The 25,247-nt window shown below is 49.7% G+C and overlaps 1 long non-coding RNA gene and 1 pseudogene across 1 annotated transcript in view; one reads left to right on the top strand and one right to left on the bottom strand.

Annotated features, from left to right (window-relative positions):
- LOC149873506 (uncharacterized) overlaps positions 1 to 25,247 on the top strand; it is a 121,044-nt gene that overhangs the window by 12,638 nt on the left and 83,159 nt on the right. The gene's annotated exons all lie outside the window — the stretch shown is intronic.
- The window catches only part of LOC149873507 (uncharacterized), a 50,202-nt pseudogene that overhangs the window by 890 nt on the left and 24,065 nt on the right, over positions 1 to 25,247 (bottom strand).

Here is a 25,247-nt window from a genome sequence, read left to right as displayed (position 1 = left end):
CAGGCCCCACACCCCCCCAGGACCCCACCAAGTCCCGCCCCCCCCCGACAGGGAGGCAAGGGGCCACCGACCCCGCCATGTGCTCCGTCTGCGTGGAGGCCTCAGAAGAGCCCATGGCAGGCGGCTGCACCCAGGCAGGGCCCCTGGCAGCTGTGCTCTGTGTCTGCACCATGTCTACAGAGCTGCGCCTGCTGCTCCTGCTCACTGGAGGTGCTGCTCCAGGCAGCTACCTCGTGCCCACCTTTCGCGAATGCCAGCACAAATGCCAGTGCGCCCTTACAGAGCACGCCTTTTTGTGCACACTGTTTGCGCGCGCTGCCTGCGCGTGGCTCGAGAGTGCGGCTCCCTGTTAGGCGAGCTAAAAGGGCTCCGGAGGGCTTCCCCTCTGGATCCGCTTCAGATGTGCTGTACTCTCTGCCCCACTTACCTTAGGGGGAAATCAGCTGTTGCTGCCCCTGCTGCTGTCTCCTCCGCTGCTGCTGCCTTCGCCGCCGAGGTAAGGTGGGTACATGTGTGGCACACGTGCACCCTGCTCCCTCTGCTCCTGCTTCCCAACATGTTCATCCTGGCATCAGTGATGACTCCAAGATCCTTTTCTGCCTCTGCACTGCCGAGAAGGGAGTTCCCCAGCCTGTAGGTATGGTGCTGGTTCTTCCCCCCCAAGTGCAGCACCTTGCACTTGTCAGTGTTGAATCCCATCCTGTTCTCATCCGCCCACCCCTGTAACCTGTCTAGGTCTGATTGTAGCCTATTTCTCCCTTCTAGCGTGCCCACATCCCCCCACATCTTGGTGTCATCAGCAAATTTGAACAGGGTGCTTTTTACCCCCTCGTCCAAGTCACTGATGAAGATGTTGAACAGTGCGGGCCCAAGGACTGAGGCCTGGGGGACCCCACTACCCACATCCCTCCAGGTCGAAAATGACCCGTTCACCACCACTCTCTGGGTGCAGCCCTCCAGCCAACTACTGACCCTTTGACTGTGTAGGTGTCGACACCACAGTCCCCCAGTTTCTTAACGAGAACGGGGTGAGAGACATTGTCGAAGGCCTTCTGAAAGTCCAGGAAGACTACGTCCACTACTATCCCTGCATCTAAGGATTTGGTGACCTGGTCATAGAAGGCCATCAGGTTGGCCTGACAGGACCTGCCACTAATGAACCCGTGTTGGTTGCCCCTAAGCATAATCTCCCCTGTCATGTCCACACTTTAAAAGGACATTGATGTAGTGGAAGAGGTTCAGGGATACAAGAACGAATGGAGGCCTGAAAAACAAACCAAGTAGTAGCAGTTTGGAGGAGATCATTCTATTTGGTTTCTCAAAAGGTAGGTTAGGAAGTGACTAGGGGAAGAGATTTCTGAGTGTAGATAGCTTGCTAATGGAGCAGGAACAGGCCATAATGAGATCCAGTGACTGGAAACTATGGCCAGATTAGAAATAAGGCATAACATTCTAACAGAGAGGGCTATAAAACACTGGAATAGCTGAGGTAGGGACATGGTAGCTTCTCTGTCCTTGGCCACCTTGATGTCAAGACTGGGGCTCTTTCTAAGGCATATGCTGTAGCTCAAGCAGGAGTCCTATACTTGATACAGAGATCCCTGGGTGAGGTTTTTTGGCTTATGCTGTGCAGGATGGCAGACTGTAATCAGAATGGTCCCTTCTGGCTCATAAGTCTGCAGTCAGCTCTTGGATCTTCATAAGGATCTTCTGATTCACAAACTGAGCTGAAATCTCCTCCCAGGGGAAAATCCATGTGGGAGGGAGTGGCTGTTCATAGAGCATACTGTCATTGATAAGCGCACTGCTGTGAGCAATGCTGTGAAGGCTTAGTACTGTTTGTCCTCAATGTTCCATGCACACTCAAGTCTGGCTGTTACTTTATTTCTGCATTTCAACTTTGAGAGAAAGATGCAAACTCCTATTTAAGTGGTACCTACACAGTCCCTTCTTACATGGGTGATTCTGATAGAATCATTTGCTGGAAAGGGACCCTATGGTCATGAAGTCCAAGCCAGAGGCTGCCTTCTGCCTTTGGATATACATGCAAAGCCAGCCTGAGGCTAGGATTTGTCCCTAATTGAGCTATACAGTCAGTGTCAGGCCCAGAAAATGATGCTGGGTAAAGCCTATGCCTACAAAATATAGAGGTCTATGTTCGCACAGACTGTCATGGGTGCTCAGCATTCTCATGGCAATGGACATGATGGAAACAGATGGTGTCTTGGTTCACCTTGGCCCTGTTGTGACAGACTCTTCATGGTGGCCTTGCAGGTTTGAGGTTTCTAGTCACACTTCGAGGCTTCTCAGTTGACCATTAGGACATGTTCAACATCCCATGGCAGACCTACCCTAGAAAGTAGGTGTACAAACTATATACATCTGGGCAGTGACTATGCATGTGAGGTATAAACCAGAACTACTGAGACACTTCCAGGTAAACTGTAACTTTGGAGTACATGACTTGAGCAATGAGCCCAAGTGGCAAATTCAGTGGCATTTGGACCTGCTGCCCCCAGCTCAGTCCAATACAGAGACAAGCTTGAGGTGCAAAGTTTAGAAGCTTGGGGCTACATGTAAACTTCCCCATAGTGCAGAGACAGGGGACACATGGATCCAGTTTTTCCCCTGGCACAAGATGCAAGTAATTCCCTTGAAGCCTCCTTGTTTCCTGGCAAGAGGGGAGATAGGATGATCTAGGCTCCCCGATTCTGCTCCCAGCCTTTCTTGACTTTATGGAGTTGATTTCCTTGCTGGTTTCCAGTCTAACCTTATTGGCCATTCTTCCAGCTGCCATGGAGGGTCTGGGGAGTCAAGTGCGGGTAGCAAAGCAGAATGAGTTAGGGCTGGCACAGTTGTTTCCCCAGAGTACCATAAGGAGATCCTGAAAGATACTGTAAAAACCTGCTTCCTACCCAGTGAGTGATACTGGAGAACAGGAGGACAAATACAGGCCAAAAAAAGGGAGCAGTTCCATACATGTTGTTGCTTCCCTTTATGCAGCTATTAGGTGCTAAGGTCTTTTGGAGGCAGAAGGACTCCATATCTAAATTACCTGGAAGGGAGATGAGGAAATGTAATGTTCCCTAGCATCTTCACTGACTGTTGACTGGGGATCAAAAAGAACTTGCTCTACTGCCTTTGTAAAGGGAGAGTCTAATCTTGCCCTGGGTGCCACGGGTTGTGTTTCCCCAAGAATGTCCTCCTTTCCATGACACTAGGCTGGTATAAGCTTGTTCTCTGGATTCTTCTGGGAGGTGTTCCAGGAATCACAGAAAGAAACGTCAGAGGAAAACAGCTGGGAAACCCATAGGATCATATGTCTGCAAATTATCATGTGTGCTTGACTTGGAGATGCCTGCAGCAACCCTGGAGGGGAGAACAGCTCTGTGGAGAGTTACAGCAGTATTTCTGAAACTGGCAGACTTCCAAACACAACACAGCACAGCCCAGGGGGGTAAGAATACCTAGGAACTGTGCCACCGACAAAAGTATTCTCACCTATCAGGCTTGGGTTCCAGAGGCGGTGAGCTGTGTCTCCCATCAGGGACTCTGCAGATTGATCAAGCAGATGTGCTGACTAATTCTGGTCCTGTGTGGAAGGGGGGTAGCTTTGCTAGGATGAGAAGGAATGCAATGGTAGGGAGTCCTGGAGCTTGGTCTGCTTTGGCCCTAGAGACCTTGCAAGTGAAGAGACAATCAATTAATTCTTCACTGTTTCTCCCATGCCTGCATTGTTCTTCAGCAGTGTTGGTCATCTGGCATCTCCAGCTGGACTATCCCACTCATTAATTCTGTCCCCAGGGATGGGCAATGCCAACCCTCCCAATATTGCTTACTGAGAAAACAGTTTGTCTACTAACTCCTTCCCTAGGTCCCATACAGAGAGACCTGTTTTCTCAATGCAGCAGGCAAGAATAGTGACCTTATCCTTGAAAGATTCTAGGCATGTACCACTATGAACACAAGTTTACCTGGTGACCTAGAGGCAAAGAGGCTGGGGGAGCTGTGGGAAAAAAACTTATCTAGAGAAGTGGTAGCTGATGATAAAATACCCTCAGCATCTAAGTGTAATCTATGCAAAGTGAACACACACACGCACACACACGCATGCACTCCCCCACCCCCAGGCATCTGGGGCACAACTGGGCAATTGACTTTCACGCAGCTGATGAGGATGATGCTTGCTGATGTATACAGCTCTGGCTTGCAAGATGGCAGGCTGTCTAGATCTGTGAAGCCCTGGCTGACTACTTGCCTTCTCATGCATGTTGACCAGGAGCCCTCCCCAGATGAACAGGGCCACAGGGCTTTGAGTGCCCATGCCCTGGCACCCGGCTATGGGTCTCCTGCCACAGGTTCCTCTGGCCTTGCATCATGGGCACTGCTGCCCACAACCCAGGCTGCCCAGGCACTGTCCCCCTTCCTCTTTCTTCCTCAACCCTCCCAGGGGCACACATTGGAGACTAGGCAAATGCAGCATGAGAAAGATGTGCCTTGTTTTAATCAAATGTTGAAGCTGCCAAATGGTTAGTGTGTTTATGGAACAAAAACTGTGCAACGCCGCCTATTCTGGAGCTTGGAAACTTCTTCTCAGTTAACACTGAGAGAGTGAGGAAAGACCCTGCCAGCACTGGGCATATATGCTGTTGAGAGTGGGGGGGAGGGAGGCAGGCAGCCGCTGAGGGCTCATTTAAACAAACACGAACCCTTCTGGGGCAGCAGAGGGGATGCCGTGTGTGAAACTCCCACCCCTTGGTTTAATTAAACTTTGCAGCTCCTAGACTTTTTGTGCGGTTAATAAAGAAAAACTGTGGAACATTGCCTGCTCTGGAACGTGGACCAGAGCCCATAGGGCTGCCTATCTTTGCAGAGGCTGCACTGCTCTCCCACAGCAGGACCTGGGCCCATGCTTAGCCTGGTGGTTTGGTGGGCTGCACCCCCATTCTCTTTGGGGCCCTGTGCCTACACCGGTGACTGCCAATGGTCTGGAGTAATGAGTTGGCACTGGAGGGCCAACTGACATCAGGTCTTAGGCAGCCTGGTCCCCCTCCCCTCTCACGTTGCTGCTCCCTGGAGAAGGCCCCACCAGATGCTTTCCTGGCTTCTTGGATTATGGGCCAGTGGCTCTCAGATGCCATATCTCTTGTCCCAGATCCTTTCCGCACCCCCCAGCAGCTCTCAATCAATTTGTGGTATGGAGCGTTCCTCCATGACTGCCATCAAAGGCCCTTCCCTGCTCTGTGGGACTCTCAGGCATGTTGCCCCAAAGAGGAGTTCCTGGAGCAGGGCTGTCCATGGCAGGGGGTGGGTGGCAGCCAGCCCCAGCACTCTGGCCTGGGAGGGAAATAGTTTCCCTGCAGGAGGTGGCACTGATGGCAGTTGGGTGTTGTAGCTGGCTCCCAAGTGGTCTTTGACCCTGTGCATAAACTCCTTATCTTAGCACTGCATCTCTCTCAGCTCCTTAGCAGTGCATGTAAACCACCCTCAGAGAGTGTCAGGCCATCTGTAGACCACATCCTTGGACCTTTGCAACATGTTCCTGGTCCTAGATGGCTTGTTCAAGTGCTGTGGCACCACTGGTGCAAGCAGTTGCCAATCTGTCTGTTCCAACCCCCTCAGACTGAGGGCCCCCTTTGATCCTTATGTCACTAGTCATAGAATCATAGAAGTAGGGTGGGAAGGGACCTTGTAGATCTTCAAGTCTGACCCCCCGCCTGGGCGGGAGAAAAACTGGGCTCAAATGAGTCCAGCCAGGTAGGCATCAAGCCTCTTCTTAAAGATCCCCAGGGTAGGAGCCAGCACCACTTCCCTTGGAAGTTGGTTCCAGATCCTAGCTGCCCTAACTGTGAAATAGTTCTTGCGGATGTCTAATCTAAACCTACTCTCCAATAATTTGTGTCCATTATTCCTTGTTATGCCAGGGGGCGCTAGGGGAAACGGGGTCTCCCCCAAACCCTTCTGGTCCCCCCTAGTGAGTTTATAGACAGTTACCAGGTCCCCCCTCAGCCTTCTCTTGTGAAGGCTGAACAGGTTCAGGTCCCGCAGTCTCTCATTGTAGGGTCTGTCCTGTTGTCCCCGGATCATGCTGGTGCCCCTCCTCTGGACCCTCTTAATGTTGTCCACACCCCTTCTGAAATAGGGCGCACAGAACTGGATGCAGTACTCCAGCTGTGGCCTGACCAGCATTGCATAGAGGGGGAGGATCACCTCCCTGGCTCTACTTGAGATGCACCTGTGGATGCACGACAAGGTCCGGGTTAGCCCTGCCAACCATGACCTTGCATTGTTGGCCCATGGTCATCTTGGAGTCAATAATGACTCCAAGATCCCTTTCTGCCTCCGTGCTCTCAAGAAGGGAGTTTCCCATCTTATAAGTGTGCTGCTGGTTACTACTGCCCAAGTGCAGCACCCTGCACTTGTCAGTATTGAAACGCATCCTGTTTATGTTAGCCCACTCCTGTAACCTATCCAGATCTTGCTGCAATCTTTCCCTCCCTACTAGCGTGCTCACCTCACCCCAAATTTTGGTATCATCAGCGAATTTAAACAGGTTGCATTTCACTCTGTCGTCCAAATTGCTGATGAAGAAATTGAACAGCACAGGCCCAAGGACCGAGCCTTGGGGGACTCCGCTGCCCACTTCCCCCCAGGTCAAATATGACTCGTCCACCACCACCCTCTGAGTGTGACCCTTGAGCCAATCTGCAATCCATCTGACTGTGTAGGCATCAATGCCACAGTCGCCTAGTTTTTTAATGAGGATGGGGTGGGAGATGGTGTCAAAGGCCTTGCTGAAGTCTAGAAAGACTACGTCCACGGTGACACCTGCATCCATTGCCTTTGTGACCTGACCATAAAAGGCAATCAGGTTGGTCTGACATGACCTGCCCCTAATGAAACCGTGCTGGTTGCCCCTGAGCATCATCCCTGAGGCTGGCCCATCATAGATGTGCTCCTTGATGATCTTCTCAAAGAGTTTCCCTAGGATTGAGGTAAGACTGACAGGCCTGTAGTTGCCCGGGTCCTCTCCATTCCCTTTTTTGAAGATGGGGACCACATTAGCTATCTTCCAGTCATCTGGCACCTGGCCCGAGCACCACGAGCACCTTGTAAAGCCTTGCCAAGGGCCCTGAGATAACCCCAGCTAGCTCCCTCAACACCCTGGGGTGGAGAGCATCTGGACCCGCTGATTTGAACATGTCCAGCCCCTCCAGGAGCTCTCTAACCTGGTCCTCCCCAACCTGAGGTCTGGAGTGTTCTTCTCGAGTCCGTCTAGCATCACAGCGGGGAAGTCCTGGTTCCTGCACAAGAAAATGGAAGTGAAGAATTGGTTAAAGAGTTCCGCTTTCTCCTCTGGCGCAACCACTAGATTGCCCAGTGTACTTTGCAGGGGCCCCACATTGCCATCTGTCCACACGTCTCTGGTGTTCTGCAGGTGTCCAGCTGACCATCCTTGATCCAGCATCTTGGGCTCCGCAACCGGGCCTCCTGCATGCAAATGTGGAACCTGCAGACAAGGGAGACACCGAGGTGGTGAGTCCCTTGTCTGGACCCTTTCCCCCACCTGGGGCCAGAAACCACACAGCTCCTCACAACCCAGTGCTGGCCATGGACAGAGCACCTGCATTGCACCTCCCAGCTGGGAAACCTGGCCTGTTGTGGGAGCTATGAGGGCTGGGAAACCCAAGCATCAGGGCCCAGAGGGATGAGCCTTTTCTGGAAGGAGAGGGAGGGAAGGAGTGGGGGGCTTTTGCTAGGGAGAATTCCCATTTCCCACTGTGCCTTACCCACAGTGGTGCTCATTTGTAGCAGCTCTGCCAAATGGCCCCCAGAGGATGGCCAGTGAAAACATGCAGTGTGGCCTGTGTTCATTACACCATGGATATGGAGCTTGAGAAAAGATTCCAGTGTTTATCAGTCTGTTTGGGTTAGGGTTTGTGTCAGATGGAGCTGGTTAAACATGTTGGCCTGTCTCAGGAAAGCATGGGGACCTTGATGGATGGGATGGTCTATTATCAAGTACCCAGATTTATGGCCCCACTCAGTGTAACACAGGCTGATACTGCCCCCAAAGCGGGGGTGGGGGGTGGCAAGCCTAGCCCTGTACCTTCGTTCTAGGCCTAATGTGGAAGGGTTGGGGAGGGGATTGTTTGAAAGGCAAAAAGTCATTGAAGAGCATCAGTAAATCAGTACCATCAGTCTTCCACCTGGATAATTGTCGAGCTATAAACATGCTGAATATCAGAGTAAGCTATCAGCCTTCCCTATGAGCATACTCCAACTTACCAAGGAGTTGCATTAAACTGTTCCCTCACCTATAAACAACACGTTCAGAAGGTCAGCAGTAAAGTCTCTGCACAGGTGGCTGCCTTAAGACATTTAGCCAGCACAACATGGGTTGCCAACTTCAAAGTGCTCAGGACTACTGTACTTGCAATGGTATATACCTCAGCACAGGGGTTTTCAACCTTTTTTAAGAAGTGTACCCCTGGCAGCAGGATGTGGATACTGGTACCCCTGGTAGACAACCCCTGCCTCAGTAGATTACTGTGCTTCTGTGTGGTCCAGATGCTGTTGCACTAAAGAGCTCAACACTGTATTTAACAGTGCACAGAGACAGACTCATAACAGGCTGCACAACTTGCACACATACAGATGAATTCCCTGCACTCTTGGACATTAGAAAAAGTGATATAAGAAGACAGGCCCCGACTGCTCCTCTGCCGCCAGGTTTTTGGGCCCATGGAAAGCCTGGCAGACTGGATACTGTGGCCTTGTGTGTTGCACTAAATTTAGATAAGGGATGGGATGAATGGAAATGAAATGATTGTTCCGAGTAATCCAGTCTGAAATCTATTTCTACAGCATTTTATACCAACACCAAATGAATCCCCATTGGGCATGACCTTGACAGAAATGCATGGGTCAAGCTGACCAGACCAAAATCTGGATATGGATGCTTCAAAACCACAGTGTACAAGATAAACATCTTGGACAGCCTCCTGTGTGAATGTGGTGTCCACAATCAGCGCAGCACTTAATTGAAAGCTGCAGTCTTTACAAATGCCCAGACAGGGTGGATGGAATCTGCACACTGAGTGATAAAACCAGACAGTGGCTCATAGCTGGCTGGAGGGAACAATGTTGTGGGGATTGGAAATAGGGGCTTCACCAACTCTTGTCAGTGACACCTGGGGGCACAGTTAGCTCAGTGCTCAGGCAGGAAAGTCAAGCACTGACTGAAGCTAAAATGCCACCCTGGTGATTGGAGGGGTGGTGAGCAGGGTGCCACAATACTCCATGGGATGTTAGAGAAATGTGGTGTAACATGAGTCACGATGGGATGTGGTACAGATGTTTGTTATGGCGCTTTAACTTACAGCACTGAAGTCTGATATCACATCCCTCCAGGGTTATCTTAGAGTGGGATCCACCATTTTTACAGTGCTCTATGTGCCCTGACTGTCTGTTCGGTTATGTATGTAGATCGCTTTTTGCATGCCTACAGTGCCGTAATATAACTTCTGTACCTGGCCAAAGACACCTACTGGCTGTGTTAGGTACTACAAATATATACATCATTGTAGTTTCCATTCTTTTCATGGTTTGCAGTCTTTTTATTTCCTTTACTGCTGAGACATGCTCTAATACACTGGCTGAAAGATAGCTCACTAGCCATGGTATTGTAGACAATACCAGAATTTGAACTTCATGTTTCAGATTTTCTTTTTGACTTGCCAAGAAAACAGCACGGATCTACACTCTTCTTGAATTGAGGTTCTTATTGAAAAATGGAAATGTTGTGCCACTGTAGGCCTGTCTACACATGATGCTACATTGTACAGTGACATAGTGACCATGTTTGTCTACATGTGACCAGCAACTACTTCGCTGTAGCAGTGTGCTCCCCTGCTATAGCATGCTGCTATGCCAAAGTAGCGGCTAAAAATAACTGTGTGCCCAGAGTACGGTGCAGTACAGGCTGCTACTATGCCATGTTTTAGTACTTCCAAAAGGAAGTACTAAAGCATGGCACAGTAGCAGTGTTGCTGTATGTGCATGTATAGATGTGCCCTTTATGAGGTTAAGTAATAAAGAAATGAAAAAGGTAGAACAATTTCTTCCTTAAGAGGAAGGGAGAGGGAAGCAAAGGTAGAGTCAGGACTAACAGTGCGGGCTGCTGGTCTGCAGTAAATGCTAGTCCTGTAAAAGACTAACTAACTTCCATAGAAAGGTTGTTTGCATCAGTGCCTAGAGCTGCATCGTAACCATGAAGAGGACTGTTAATGCTTGTGCAAAATAGGTTTTTCAAGGTTCAAAAGTTTGCCTGGACCTTCTCCAAACCTATCTGTTTCTTCAGTCTGGAAATGAGGCTGGAGACCGTCTAGCTGGTGTGATTTCATTTCTTTTACTTCGCCGGGAAAACCAGAGGGTCACAATGAAATTAAACAAACAAATTAAGCTTTTCTGAACCTCAGGAACCAGGGTTTTGTTCACTCCATACCAGATAGGATTTGTCCCTCATCCCTTGGAAGCAATACTTTAATCCACTGTCTGATTATATCCTGGTTAATTTATTCATGTTGACTCAGTCCTTTGAAACTATATATGTACCAGTTCCTCTCCTGGTGTCCATGAAGCTGTACCAATTTACATTAGGTGGGGATCTGGTCCATCGACTTCAAGGGAGCAGCATTGATTTACACCAGCTTGAGGTGTAGACTTTAATTTGTGTTATGCACAAAAAATGACATTAAAATAACGTTATTAAGGTTGCAAAGTCAAACACTCAAGAGATAGAATGTGCCTGAATTAAGGTAATCTATGCAACCTTCATTTATCCTCTTTGTGCGTATGCATTATGACAGTCTTTAATTACATGATCCCGTGCTAGTTTTCCCATAGGACCCCCTCTCAGTGCTTAGAAAGCATGATACTCACATAATGAAAAGCTATTCAGTGTACTTTCAATTTCTCCTCATTGTTCAGTGCGTGTTCTGGGTCTTATTTACTGAATGCTATTCAAGCCCTGCTCTAAAAATTGGCTATTAATTTGTTCTTGGGCTTTTCTATGGGAAACATCACAATTGTATCCAGGTGTTTCACAAGTATTAGTGAATTTATTCTCCCAACACCCTTGTGAGGTGTGAGCTATTACCCCCATTGGGATCCCAGTTGCTTATCCTGCTCCTGGTTTCAGTTTCTTTGCCCAACCATTCCTGTTCACCCTCTTCTTTGTCTACATCTGACCTGTCCTCCTTTTGCTTCCTGGCCTTCAGTCCCTGCCTCTTTCTGCCCATGTTCCCCACATGCATTGGCTCTCAGTTCTCATCAGTGACTTGCCAATCTCAATGGCCCTGCACCCCGTCTCCCCTTGCATTTCATGCAGCCAGTGCCAGTTCTCCCCTTGGGGCCTTTTCCAACCTCAGTCTTCCCCCAACACCTGCTGGCTTTCAGTTGTCCTGCCTCTATTTCCCTGCCTGGTTTCCAGTCATAATTTTCCTCAAACCAAGCCAATCCCTAATCCCAGATTTTTCTTTCCCTGCCTGTCTCCACTCCCAGTCTCCAGTCTCCACACTTCACATTCCAGTCTACTCCCTTCCCCACATCCATCAGTCTGGTCCTGGCTCTTTTTGCATTTGACATTAGCAGCTTCCTCCTTCACACTGCCTGATTTCAAGGGGAGGAAGGTCCCTGACAGCAAGAAAGGCAGCCTGATCTCAGTTCAGGTGCCAGGACTCAAATGGGGACATAGCCTGGCTTACTGCAGCCCAGAACTTCATTTGTAGAGAGATCCTGCTTCAGGCTGGACTAGGTCCTGTACAGATGAAATTTTCATGGATTTTAGCATCTAAAATGGAAGGTGTTTCTACTGAGCATGAGCGATCTGTGCTTTTTCCAAAGGCTTATCATCTCTGATACCTTTGTCAGGTTTTCCTGGGGATAGCAAAAGGCAGATTCATGACTAGCGCAGAGGCTGCTCCATGCCCTCCTCTGCCAGATTTCAAGTGCCTGTTCCAAAGCATGGAATTTCTAGACCAGCTCCAAAAAAAGGTCACGATATTCATATTTTTAAACGTGGACAAAACAATGCGTTTTTCCCTCACATTATTCTTGAAAATGACTAAAGATTTTTAGCTGAATCCACCCCCCCTAGAAATTAGCCCAAGGCACACTTGCAGCATGGAAACATTCAGCCCATATTGCAAAGTTACTAGCAACTGAAAACAGGGTCTTGTAATGGGGAAGCATCAGACCACCTCAATACTGTAACACTAATAGGTGATGTTAGCTCCACCCTTAATAGCTGTCAGGGAGGTCTCTGCTGCATTAATGAAGCCAATCAGGCCACAGTTATCTTTTGCCAAAGCTGAGAAGGTACGAAGAGGAAACTCTTCATGTTACTTTCTTCTTTTACTTCTTTTCCCCCCACTTAATTAGAATTTGGAAAAACATCTACCCTCCCATCTAACCAGCTGCATAATGGTAAATACTAGATAGGCCCACATGATTTGGTGCCAAGAGCTCAGAGCCATGCAATATCTTTCAATCATGTCTCATTCTGATGAAGCAGCAGCATCCTGGGACATGGCTGGGTTCCATCAAGACAAAGCACGCCTGACCCCAAAGGAATGTGAAGCTGGGAAGAGGAGGGAACCACTTAACTGGATTGGCTGAATGCAAAGAAACAGGCTTTGGGATTTCCAGGCCAGAAGCAACTGTACCTGATGTAAGACAACCTCTCTCTCCTGAAGAGAGTACGCAGGTATACCTCCCCTCCTTGCCAACTGTGGTCTGCATCTCAGACTGGGAGAGACTGATGGAAAAGAACTGGCTCCAATTGAGCCGGGGTGGGGAAGTCAATGACTCTTCACCCATCTTGTTAAGAAGATCCATGGCCCCCACTCCGTGCCTAGTTTTTCTCTGTTATGTGATGTGCAGGTGTCAGTGGTGCCTGGTAATATCTTTCCTCCATCTTCAACTGGACAGGAAACTGCCCTTGGTCAGGGACTTAACTACAGAAATCCTTGGCTTGGTTACTGCCCAGGCAAATTATTGCAGGCAGCTTGCTATATGTTGGTACTAACCTTGAAGATCACATGGAAGCTTCAAGTAGTTCAAATGCTCTGAGCTGCCTTTTCAGCGAGCTGGATGGCAAAACCATATCACATCAATGATCTGCTCTCCCCATTGGCTGCCACTCCCGCATTTTGCCTAATTCAAAATCTGGATCTACAATGGGCTAGGGTACAGTTATCACAGAGATTAGCTTTCTCTGAGTGAGGTTTCACTATAACAGCTATGTTCAGTCCCCTGCCTTTGTCTGAGGGAGGGAGGGAGGGCGAGGATGTATTTAGAACTCAAACGCAGTCGTAAAGCTTAGGAAATGAGGAATAAGCCTTTGAGAATAATAACTAACTAACTAACCCCTGAGTGCTGGAAGGATATTGACAGGTAGGGATCAATCAGTCAATCACAGGCCCCAGCTGCTGCTTATGCTATTTTGTGGAGGAGAGAGAATGACCAAGCAGCTGTAGGTCATACTAGAACTGCCATGATTTTAATAACAGCTCCTCTTTAAACCATAAGCTAGTGACAGAGATTCACAGTTTGAAGAACCCTCCACAGGCTGCCTATGCTCAGTAAATAATGCTGCTTGCTATTTATTTGTGCATGTCTTCTGATGGTGCAGCATTCACAGTAATTCTCAGCCCCTCATGATTATGGAAACAATTTTCATTAAAACAATGATGATAGCACCTCACTGAAATCAGGGCCCTGTTGTATCACAGCTGCACTGACATGCAATATAAGCCAAACCCATGAGATGGACAAAGGGACAGATAGGCAGTGACCAAGTCCCCATTGTACAGAAGATAAAATGGGGGCTGAAGATACTTAGGGCCAGACCAACAAAAGGTATTGAGGTACCTAGGTCCCATTAACTTTAGTGGGAAGTTAGGCACCTAAATACCTTTGCAGAATTGGCCATTAGAGATCCATGGTTGGTCTAAGTCACGCAGTGAGTTGACAGTAGAGTTGGGAGAAGAACCTGCATTTTCTGGTCCATTGCCTTAATCTAGAAGTCCATTCTTCCTTCCAAGCCAGCATCTGAATTGCTGTGCACCTACTATTTTTACCCAGCCTTTTATGGGAGGCTCTCAAAGCACTGGCTAAACAGGCGTGAATTCACTTTCTCTGGGACTTGAATCAATATCATTATGCCCCTGTTATGGAGGCTGGAAGTGAGGCACAGTGAAACTCTCCCAGCAAATCTATGAAGTAGCCAGGAGTACAGGCCAGGTGTCTGGTCCTAGTCCTTGAGGCTGGGGCTATCTATTCCTTGCTCCTTCTGGAACAGGATCTGAGTAGCAGCACTGGACTCCCCCTTCTCCCACCATATCTCACTGACAAATATTGACTCCTGCCCTATTCTGCTTGTTTGTTCCCCACTCTCAAGCCAGGTCACTGCTCAGCCGCAGATGCTTCTAGTTCTTCAGCTCTTCATCAAGTTCTTGATACGTGAGTCAGCGGCCCTCACTGGCCTTCTTCCACGTGTTCCATTTGGTACCGATTTGTCTCTAAGAAAGAGCATTCCCAGCTGTGCATGCCTGCCTGCAAGGGAAAGACTGATTCCATCTGCAGCTGTGCTAGTTTTCCTCTCTCCTTGTTCTTGGGCTGTGGGGGAGGCGGAGAAAGAAGGGAGGGGGGAAAAAAAGAACAGCAGAAGGAGAGATACCTAGTGGAGAGAGGTCTGAATTCAGTGCAATTCTTTCCCTCTTGCAGTACATGATTGCACTGTTTTCCTCTTCATTGCCAGCTAGAGGAGAATTGTCCTTCCCCCTGGGAGATGAATGAGGGACTCTGTTGGAAGTCTCTCTGCTTCACTTATATGGCATTGGCTCATCCATCTAGGCAACAGACTGATACGCAGGAGATCCAGCTTCCATCTCACGGCATTGCACTGATTTCAATACGGAGCAGTTGAGGAGATACTAGCAGATATATGGAATGGAGCCTTCTCAGAGGGCAGCGTCAGACCCTTTGAATGTACAGTGTACAGTCCTTAGAGCTGTGTTTCAGGGTAGACTACATGGAAAAAGTGGAACAGATACTAACAGTGTGCGAGATATTATAAATGCCTAAGAGCAAGTAGATAGAAGATAAAGGCTTGACTGTGGGAGGCTGACTGGGGAGGCTTTGATACCACAACTTGAGTTGGGTAGACGTGCCGCTTGGCAGTACCCTATGGCAGTACCCCATAGGACACACCATCGGCTATCCTGTCCCCATCTGCCTTCTTTACTGCCATAAGCATCTTTGTCCAAGGGAAGTGTCACACCACGAGGAAGAGCCACATGTGGCTGGAGATAATTGGAGGTAAGCTCTGTTCCCATCTGGTAACGGCAAACGGCAGTTGAAACCCGGGGAGAGATTTTTTTCACAGCACTTGATCTCTATGCAGAGTTGCCCCCAAGGGAACTCTGTGAGTGTGGAAGAGAGGAGCTAAAAGCTTCCCATAAGGACTTGGTTACAACTCCTCTTTGCACTAGGGTGAGGGTAAACTTTGGCTTTGCTGGTCTAACGGTGCCTTTTCTGTACTAGCTAATCTGAATGCCATTATGCCTTGTAAAAGCCTGCGACAAGCCCCATTCCTCACTGTGTACAGCTCTAGAAGATGGAGCAGGCTAATGTGGAAAGCATTTCCAAGCTTTCTGAAGTGGTGAGGGCTTGCTGTACTTTGGCATGTTCCCTTGTGGCTGGTGCTTACCAGGCACAATGGATACTCAAAACACTTCAAAGCATCTAGCCCATGATTTGTTTCTGAAGAAGCCCCTGTCTCCTATAGGGCCCATTCTGAATAGGTATGGTTAATAGTGTCCCTTCCCAGCAAACAGTAACAACCAAAGGCTTGAACCTACTCTTGCTGATGCCGCTGTAAATATCGGTGGACTCTGGGGGAGTCACACCAATTGTTCCACAGTGCGAGCAAGATCAAAACAAGCTTGCAGGGGCCTGGGTCACATCAGGACAGAATTGTGGATTCTGACTTCCTGGAATAGACATAACTTCCTTAGCAGCTGGGAGCCTGGAGATAGTATGCAAAGCAAGTGCTATAGGGCTTGGGCTGGCATTTAACCAGATTGGATCATAAGCAGACTAACTTACAGTTTACAACCTAGAATTTACTACAAACAGCTAAAGGTATTTTCCCAGTTCCTCTGGCTGTCCTGACTTGCAGCTGCAGAAATGCTTGGGATTCTGGTGTTTCCTGATGGAATTTCAATTGATGTGTTTCCTGTGCATCCTCTAGACTGGGGATGAGGGGACAGGGGTCTCTGTGAGTAAAAGGAGCATCAGGCAGGGACCTCTCATTTTCCTTTTCACTGTCAAGAGACAGGTAGCACCCCTGGAGGGGAAAGTGTACTCATGCCTCTTGTTCCTTGCTCTGTGCTTTGCCCCAACAGCCTGGTCTCATGATCATCTGACAGTAATTGGGGTTTCCTCATATGTGTGTGGCTGGTAGATGATTATTGTGTCAGATCTCCTAATCAGATCCACCTTTGCCTCTTCGGGAGTGTGTGTGTGTGTGTGTGTGTGTGTGTGTCTGTGTGTGTGTGTGTGTGTGTGTGTCTGTGTGTGTGTGTGTGTGTGTGTAAATGTATAAACTATGGGTCTGTGCATCTTATGGCTCCAGGGGGCAGCCAGCCTGGTGTGTTTGCTCAGCACATGGGGCCTCTCTGCATGCTGCAAGGATCCTGCCTTTGCAAATAAAGTCTGGGGGTGCCTTCTTATCATGACCAAGAAGGGGACTGTGGATGGAGGTCCTGATCCTGCAGTGAGGGCCCTGGATGTGTAGTCAAGTATGCGGAGCAGAGAACACAGGAAAAGGCCCTGAGATCTCAGTGACTGAATTTACTTGAGATTTGGCCCCATGTCAGGCTCCTGAGACAGAGATGGGTCGGGGAGTGCCCTGGGGACCCAGAGGCGGGAGATTACAGTAATGATTCCTAAACTGATAAGCAGAACCTCACAGCCTTTGCCTGCACAGAGAGGCATAGCTCATCCCTTTTCTCCCCAGTCGAAAACCAAAGTTAGGAGGGAAGAGCTCTGAAATTCACAGATTTTTGTGGTGTGGAGGTGTTGGGGGTGGGGAATCAGCTTTGGGGAGGGGTGATATGTCTGGGAGGGTGTGCCTTGGGACTCCCCTAGCTCTTGGCATGTAGTTCCTTTACCTTTAGCAGGTGCTATAGCTGAAAGAGGAAGAAGGTGACACCTGAGGAGAGGAGCTCCTCCAGTGATCACTGAGCTCTGATATTTCCACCTTGTGAGCAGTGCTGGGAAAGAGAATGGAAGTCTTTTCCCTTCCATGCTTGTCCAACAGCCCGCCTGTATCCACAGCTGGCAGCTCTCTGCCCCGTCCCTGATTTACGGTCCTTTGCTGCTCCTTGAAGTACCCCTGGATTTCAGGGACCTCTAGGGCACTCACTACCCATTGCTACCCTGATGGAGTTTTTGAGGGGGAAATGGAGAGGGATGTAATGGTCCTTTCTCTGGAGATAGCTGTGACCCGGGGTCCCCATGCAGGCAGCAGCGCTACCAAGTCTTGCACTAGATAAAGATGGGTAGCTGAGAGCTCCCTCACAGCTAGTCCTCCTTTCCTCTTCCCTCCAGTATTGCCCTACGGGGAAGCAAGGACCACCCCCTACCCTGCAGCCTGGCTCCTGCTCTGTTCCCTCCAGTGGTATCCCTCCTGCTGGATAAAGCAGAGACTGGAGTAGCTGGGAGTAGACAGAGCTCCCAAATCTTGCCCTGCAGTTTCTCCTCCTTTGGCTGGGGGGAGGGGATATTTGGAGCAAATCACCAAGCGCTGGCTGTAAGGCTGTGCTACAAAACTACCTCTGATGCTTGGCACTCCCATGGCTACCTGCCTCCCAGGGAAGGGCCCTTCCTGAGCCCTCCCATAGAGGTGTGCAAGGCACCTTCTTCGCTGCTGCCGATGCTCCAGCCGCAGCCCCTCCTCCCCACCTCGAAAACAAACTCCCTTTTCTTCCCTGGCCCGCTGTGCAGACACCAGGCTCTGCACGTAGCCAATGGAGGCGATTTCCTCCTTAGCGGCTGCACATGGAAAGTACTGAGCTTGTGTGTGGGTTTTTTTTTTCATTCCCCTACCCAACACGCCGTGCTGTCAACGTGCCTCTGCACCCAGCTTTACAGACTCCCGCTTCCCCCGCCCCCCACCTCTCTGTGTGCATCTGCTCCTGGTCATTCTGCAGAGCTCTGGATTTCAGGAAATGACTTAATCATAGAAAGCAAAGCCAGATTGACCGGACAGAGAGACAGAGAGGAAAGAGGGGCAAGCTGGGAGGGGGCAGGGGATGATCTTTGGAGTCATTGCAGTCACTGCAGTTGTAGTTCAACAGAGGTCTTTCTCTCTTCCAGAAAAGACTGCCCTCCCCTTTTTTTTGCCCCCCATCCCAAACCTTTGCTGTACTGCAGAACAGGATAGAGAGCTCCCTCCCCAGCAGTGATGAAAAGGCAGGGGAGGGGTGGGTGAAGGCTCTGCTGCAAGGCAAAAGGAGCCCCAGGGGCTTGGGCAGCAGCAGGGCAGTGTGTCAGAGGGTCATGGGGAAGGTCACAGATGCTGCTCATTGCTATAGACTCTCTATTGTCCTCCTGCCTGTCCTCACTGTGGGTTGGTAGCCGTCTGGGCCTCAGAATGGGACCAGTGCTGTGACTCAAGGCTCCCCTTCCTTCCACCTACTGCCTTGCAATACATCCTTGGTTCTGGTCATGCATAGAGGCTTGGAGCAGGGACAGCTATTCACTCCCTTTCCTAATTAAATAAAGTATTCCCATAACCAGAGAGAGAAGTAAAACCACTGGGCAAACCCTGGAAACAGGCCGTTCGCAACATCGAGGCCAAGAAAGTACCCTGAATGAATGCATTGGTTGTCTTGCACACTAGCCAGCTTGTGGTATTAGAGCTGGGGCAGGGAGACCTTTTGGTGACCCATGCAGTCTCCTGGGTGTGGTGGTAGATTTCTTTTCCCCTACCTGTCGCTTGGCACAATCTAATATATTCTAAGGGGGGAACTAAAATAAGTCAGTAAAGCTCCACTGAGCATTAGGACTCGCAGGTAAATAACCGTCTGGAGCCACCTGCTCAGCATCAGTGTCCTTGCAGAGCCTGAAGCAATCCATCTGGAAATGAGATCCAGCTAAGAGGAAGCAGCTATGTGCTGCAAGTAGCTTTAGGAGAGACTCCAAGAATAATTCCCACCCCTGATGTGTGCCTGTGATGAAGGCCATGTCACAGGGATGAGTGTGCTATGGAAAGGAGGGGTTGTTAGTGGAGGAGCTGGGTGGCGCTTAGGCTTTTCCTTCCCTACAGAATTGCTTCCTCAGGATTAGTAGGGGGAGGGCCAGGACCAAATAAATGGCTAAGGGCAGTGGAGTTTATTCCCAAGCTACACCAGAGTGTAGCTGGTGCAGCATAATGTCTGACTCCTGTCATCAGAAATGGCATGAGCCTCTCACATAAGCTTGGTGATGGGCCTTCCTCAAAGGAGAGGCTTCAAACATGTCTGGCACATGGCCTATGTTCAAATTGCAACCAGAGGGGTGACTGCTGTAAGTATTCACAGACTCGAACTAGCCTTGTCCTAGTGGATCAACAGTGGTGCTCCTTGTCCAAGCACAGACCCAGGGCTCGGGGACAGGCTGATATATTCCACACTGAAGTCTATGCCAATTGGAGTCCACTGTAATTGGGACCCAAACTAGGGCTATGCACCTGCAGTGCAGTGTGGCCATGCCTTTAGTGTGAGCCAGTCCATTCCAGAGACAATATATTTGCTCTCTGGAAAAAAATGTGAACTCCCCCCTCAAGAATTAATCCTTTTTAGCCATATCCAGCTGTGTGTGTGTATCAGAAAGAGAGACCCAGAGAGGGAGGTGGAGACGGAGACACAGAGACTCCATAAGAATTAAGAGAACCACCTCCCCCTTCCTTTAAACTCAGTTACAGAATTTGAACCCAGGAAGCATCTCCAGCAGTGCTCTGCCCTAATATGAGCCTTGAACTCTCTTGGATTTCCCTGACTAATCTATAACAGGCAGTGGCAATGCACGTACATTGTGAGTGCATCAGGAAACACTGGGGCCGGATGTTGTAGAGCTGGTCAGGGTTTATGCAGACAAAGAACATCTGTGCCAGGGTACTGATTGCAGTGCAATTATTCTGTGTCATCCCCTGCAATTAGGAAGTAGGCAAATGAGTGTGTGTATACACTCACATGCACACAAACACTTTCTGCATGTGTGGGGTCCTGGACTACTCTGTGGCTACTGTATTTCATTAGTAGGTGAGTTCTAGGTCTCACCTGCTCCCACTGCACCCCATAAGCAGCCAGTTTTGTTACCTGGTGCCCTGTTAGAAATTTACCTTGTCTAAGCACCTTGTCTGAGGGGTGGAGGTGCCATAGCTTGGCTTACTCTCTCCACCTGTCCGTCTGGCATGTGTCTTCTGGATGGTTTCCTTCCTCTAAGCAAGTGCCTGTCTGACTCATATTTGAATCCCTTCCTGCCTGTCATGCCAGGAGTTCATTTCCCCAGCATGGTCTTTCTTGGAATGATGCATGCCTAACATACATCATTCTTCAGGCTTAGTCACCTTTGCCATCTTTTCTGAATGAGACTTTGGTGGGGACAGGGGGGAGGTGAGGTCTATACCATAACCCCTGTGTTCCCAGAAGGAGGATGCTTCTGAGCATGCCCTGCACATGCACTCCCAGCAAATTTGGAAATGTGGCCGTGAAGACACTTCAGGGGAATTCCCTCATGGCTGCTCTCGGGCACGAGACATCTCAAGAGAAGCTGCCAAGGAACAACTCCCAGAGCAACCGCATTGCTGCATTTCCAGGTTTGGTGCGTGTGAGTGGGAGTGTGCCCATCTGGATGCACAGGGGACATAGTCAAGACATGTCTTGGGAGCTGTGTGTATTTTTGTGCCAGACAAGGCAGCATTGCAACACATCATTGCAACACATTTCACATAGCAAAGAGGGTTGGGCATGGTCAGTCCTAGAGACCAGTCTACTGGAGACAAGTCTACACTCTGATGGGGAATTAGACTGACAGACTGTCTTAGTACAGACACATGGTGGGAAAAAGAGTTCTGCTGGTGCTGCCCTAAACAATGTACAGGTGATACCAGCAAGTTGCTGGTGTCTGCCAGGGGAGCAGAGGATGGCTGATAGTTTTGCAATCAGAGATCACAACATTGCACTATCATGTATACTGGATGTATTTAAATCAGCAGATCCTGATGATCTCCACCCCAGAGCGCTGAGGGAATTAGCAGAGGTTATTGCGGGACCCCTGACATGACTGTACAAGCACTCGTGGCGCTCTCGCAAGATGCCAGAGGACTGGAAGAGGGCCAATGTGGTTCCCATTTTCAAAAAAGGGAGGAAGGAGGACCCAGGAAACTATAGGCCAGTTAGTCTTACCTCAATCCTGAGTAAGCTTTTTGAGAGAATTATTCAGGTGCGTGTCCACGAGGGGCCAGCAGAGGAGATTATGCTTACGGGCAACCAACACGGGTTCATTAGAGGCAGATCCTGTCAGACCAACTTGGTGGCCTTCTATGACCAGGTCACCAAATCCCTAGATGCAGGGGTAGCAGTGGACATAGTCTTTATGGACTTTTGGAAGGCCCTCGACACTGTCTCTCACCCCATTCTCATTAAAAAATTAGGTGTCTGTGGTGTCGACGTCTACACAGTCAGATAGGTCACAAACTGATCGAAGGGCTGCACCCAGGGAGTGGTGGTGGACGGGTCATTTTCAACCTGGAAGGATGTGGGCAGTGGGGTCCCCCAGGGCTCGGTCCTCGGGCCCGCACTGTTCAACATCTTCATCAGTGACTTGGACAAGGGGGTAAAAAACACCCTGTTCAGATTCGCAGATGACACTAAGATGTGGGGGGATATGGGCACGCTAGAAGGGAGGAATAGGCTGCAATCGGACCTAGACAGGTTACAGGGGTGGGTGGATGAGAACAGGATGGGATTCAACACTGACAAGTGCAAGGTGGTGCACCTGGGGGGGAAGAACCAGCACCATACCTACAGGCTGGGGAACTCCCTTCTCGGCAGTGCAGAGGCAGAAAAGGATCTTGGAGTCATCATTGACTCCAAGATGAACATGGGCCGGCAGTGTGGGGATGCAGTCAGGAAGGCCAACCGCACCTTGTCATGCATCCACAGGTGCATCTCGAGCAGGTCCAAAGAGGTGATCCTCCCCCTCTATGCGGCACTGGTCAGGCCACAGCTGGAGTACTGCGTCCTGTTCTGGGCGCCACACTTCAGGAGTGATGTGGACAACATGGAGAGGGTCCAGAGGAGGGCCACTCACATGATCAGGGGGCAGCAGGGCAGGCCCTATGAAGACAGGCTATGGGACCTGAACCTGTTCAGCCTCCACAAGAGAAGGCTGAGGGGGGATGTAGTGGCTTGTTACAAACTAGTCAGAGGGGACCAGCAGGCATTGGGGGAGTCCCTGTTCCCCCAAGCACTACCAGGGGTGACAATAAATAACAGTCACAAGCTGGCAGAGGGTAGATTCAGACTAGATATCAGGAGGCGCTACTTCACTGTCAGGGCAGCTAGGATCTGGAACCAACTTCCAAGAGAAGTGGTGCAGGCTCCTACCCTGGGGGGTTTTAAGAGGAGGCTAGACCAACACCTTGCCAGGGTCATTTGACCCCAGCATCTTTTCCTGCCATGACAGGGGGTCAGACTTGATCTGCTCAGGTCCCTTCTGACCCTACTAACTATGAAACTAAGGAGTTGTTGTGAGACCTCATCAAAAAAGTCACCAGAATCAGGGAATTGAGGCATTAGTCATTTAGAGGACATTTCCAAGAGGCATTCTTTCCTTTCAGTCAATGCTGAACCAATATCCCATCGTGGTGCTGGGAGATCTGCATCATAGGTGATGCTGCCTTTTAGATAAGAGAGAAAACCCACGTGTTGACCATCTATGGTCATCATCACCAATCCTGGGGTATTTTGGCAAGAATTAGGGGCATTAGTCCTAGTCCAATCCAAATGTGCATATTTTAAATTCTGCCTCTTTAAATTTCACCAGAGGCTCTGATTGCGCACATTATTATTCACTTCCTGTCTCGTGCAGCTGTAGCAAAGATATATGCTGTCAATAGCAGCTGTGTTCTGCCCTACGGGTGGCTGCATCTCAGTAGTGGGCAAGGTGGTTCTCATGTTTCTACCTTTCAGCTAGCACTTATATCCCCTTGCAAATGGCAGGCATCATAGGAAGTTATTTCCTCTGTTTCCAGATTTGCAGTCCCCTCCCCGGATTGAGGTGTTCTGTGCTGCGGGCAGAGTCCCCCACAGGGTTGGCGCTAGAGGAAGGAACAAACAGCACACGTGTTGTGGCACTGAAAACTCAGACGTTCAACCACAGAATTATACATTGCTCTAAAAACCTGGAACAGATGCATCTGACTGACACTGATAGCATCAGCTTGCAGTGACCAATGGCATGACAGGCTAATATGGGGTGATTTGAGACACAGGCCATCAGGCATGGTGGCGGGGTGGAGGTAGGGCCCATGAGACCCAAATTTTTGTTGGCTACCCCAGGGGCTCTATCAGGCTGTGGCAGGTGCTGTGGTGCAGAAGGAACCGGGCGATGTTCTGCCTGATAATTCCTATGGCTGCTCTTAACCCCATGAGCAGTGAGACATGCTAGGTCCCATGTCTCAGCTCAGGTTCATTGGCACATGCACTGCTCCAGCTTGCCTGGCTCTTGCCCTTGGTACTCTGAGGGGGACTCTCCCAGGCTTCTCCAGTGCTCCTGTCCACAACAATCTCCCTGTGCTGCCTTGGCTTGCCCTGGCTGGCCCATTGCTCCTAGAAGCTGGCTCAGCTCTCCCCAGCACTGCTTGGCTTCCCAGCAGTCCCCTGGCAGCCTGCAATTTTTCCCCATTTCCTAGTTCTGACCTGGTTCTCCCCAGATCTTCCCCAGTGCTTCCTGACACTGCCCAGGCACTCTTACATCCCTCAGGCCTCCCCTGCATATGCATTTCCCCAGCTGTTCACCATTTTGGCAATAAATCCAGTCTCCTGCACTGGTGCAATATACTAATATTTAGTGTGTGAATGCTTCAGTGAGCAGTGGACATAGGGGTGCCATTCATGGCTAACAGGCAGAGGCTGTCACCAGCAGTACAACGTGCCACTCAGCCACAGGCAAAGAGGCAAAAAAGCCAGCATTGCCCTCACAGCTCTTCATGCAGGCAGTGCTTTGAGGCACGCACCCAGCTTGAAGCCAGAGGGTGTGGAGTGGGGCGAGTACATGGCTGAGCAGGCACTGGGCACGCTGGAGCAGCACCGGGATGGCTGAGAAACCCTCAGCAGCTCTTAGTCAGATTCTTGCTCAGGAGCTCCTGCTGTACGTGCTGCTTGGCACTGAGGCAGGGTGTGAGCCTGTGGGAGAAGCAGGGAGGGAGAGTGGTGCTAAATGAGCCCAGGTAATTAATTCTCAGTCCTGATTGCATATTTGCTCCCCATAGTGTGTGTCTGCATGAGACGACTCTGAGCCTGATGCACAGAGTACCCTGGGTGGGGCTTGGCCCTACCTCTTACAGACAATGTTTTATTATCTTAGTTGTTTAATCAAATCTGTTAATTGTACCTATCTCAAAGCCTGGGCTCAGGAGAGAGATTGCACATCAAACAAGGACTGCTTATAAACTGTATCAGAGCTAGGTTTTGAGCTGTAAGAGGGGGATGGAGTCCTCCCAAACAGTGACTTCATCCCAGCCTCTTCAAAAACACCCACACCAGCCCCAGAAATAGCTGTGGAAGGCAAATTGGTCCTGCAGAAGGTCATGAAATCTTGGCTCTGTCAGGAAGGGATTTCCAGAATGGAAGGCCCCTCCTCATGATTGTCCTGCTACCCAGCTCCTTTTTTATGGTTAGCTAAAGTGGCTTAGAAGGCTATGTCTGCAGTAGGATTCTCTGGAAAACAGGCAGTGCCCTTAAGCATCAACTGCAAATCTGTTGGGAGATGGTGCTGAACCTCCAGTGCAGGCTCTAATTGGCCTTCTGCCTAAGGCTGTTTCGTACTAAGACAAGAGGATTAGACAAAGTGTTTCTTGAGGATGATCTGGACATCCTGTTCTAGGGACTGGTTCTACAAAGGCTCCCGTC

Source organism: Crocodylus siamensis, chromosome 1, assembly GCF_052110815.1.
Source record: "Crocodylus siamensis isolate JL-2025a chromosome 1, ASM5211081v1, whole genome shotgun sequence".
Lineage (NCBI taxonomy): Eukaryota > Metazoa > Chordata > Crocodylia > Crocodylidae > Crocodylus > Crocodylus siamensis.
Note: the sequence above shows the minus strand (reverse complement) of the source record. Positions and strands in the feature narration are given on the sequence as shown.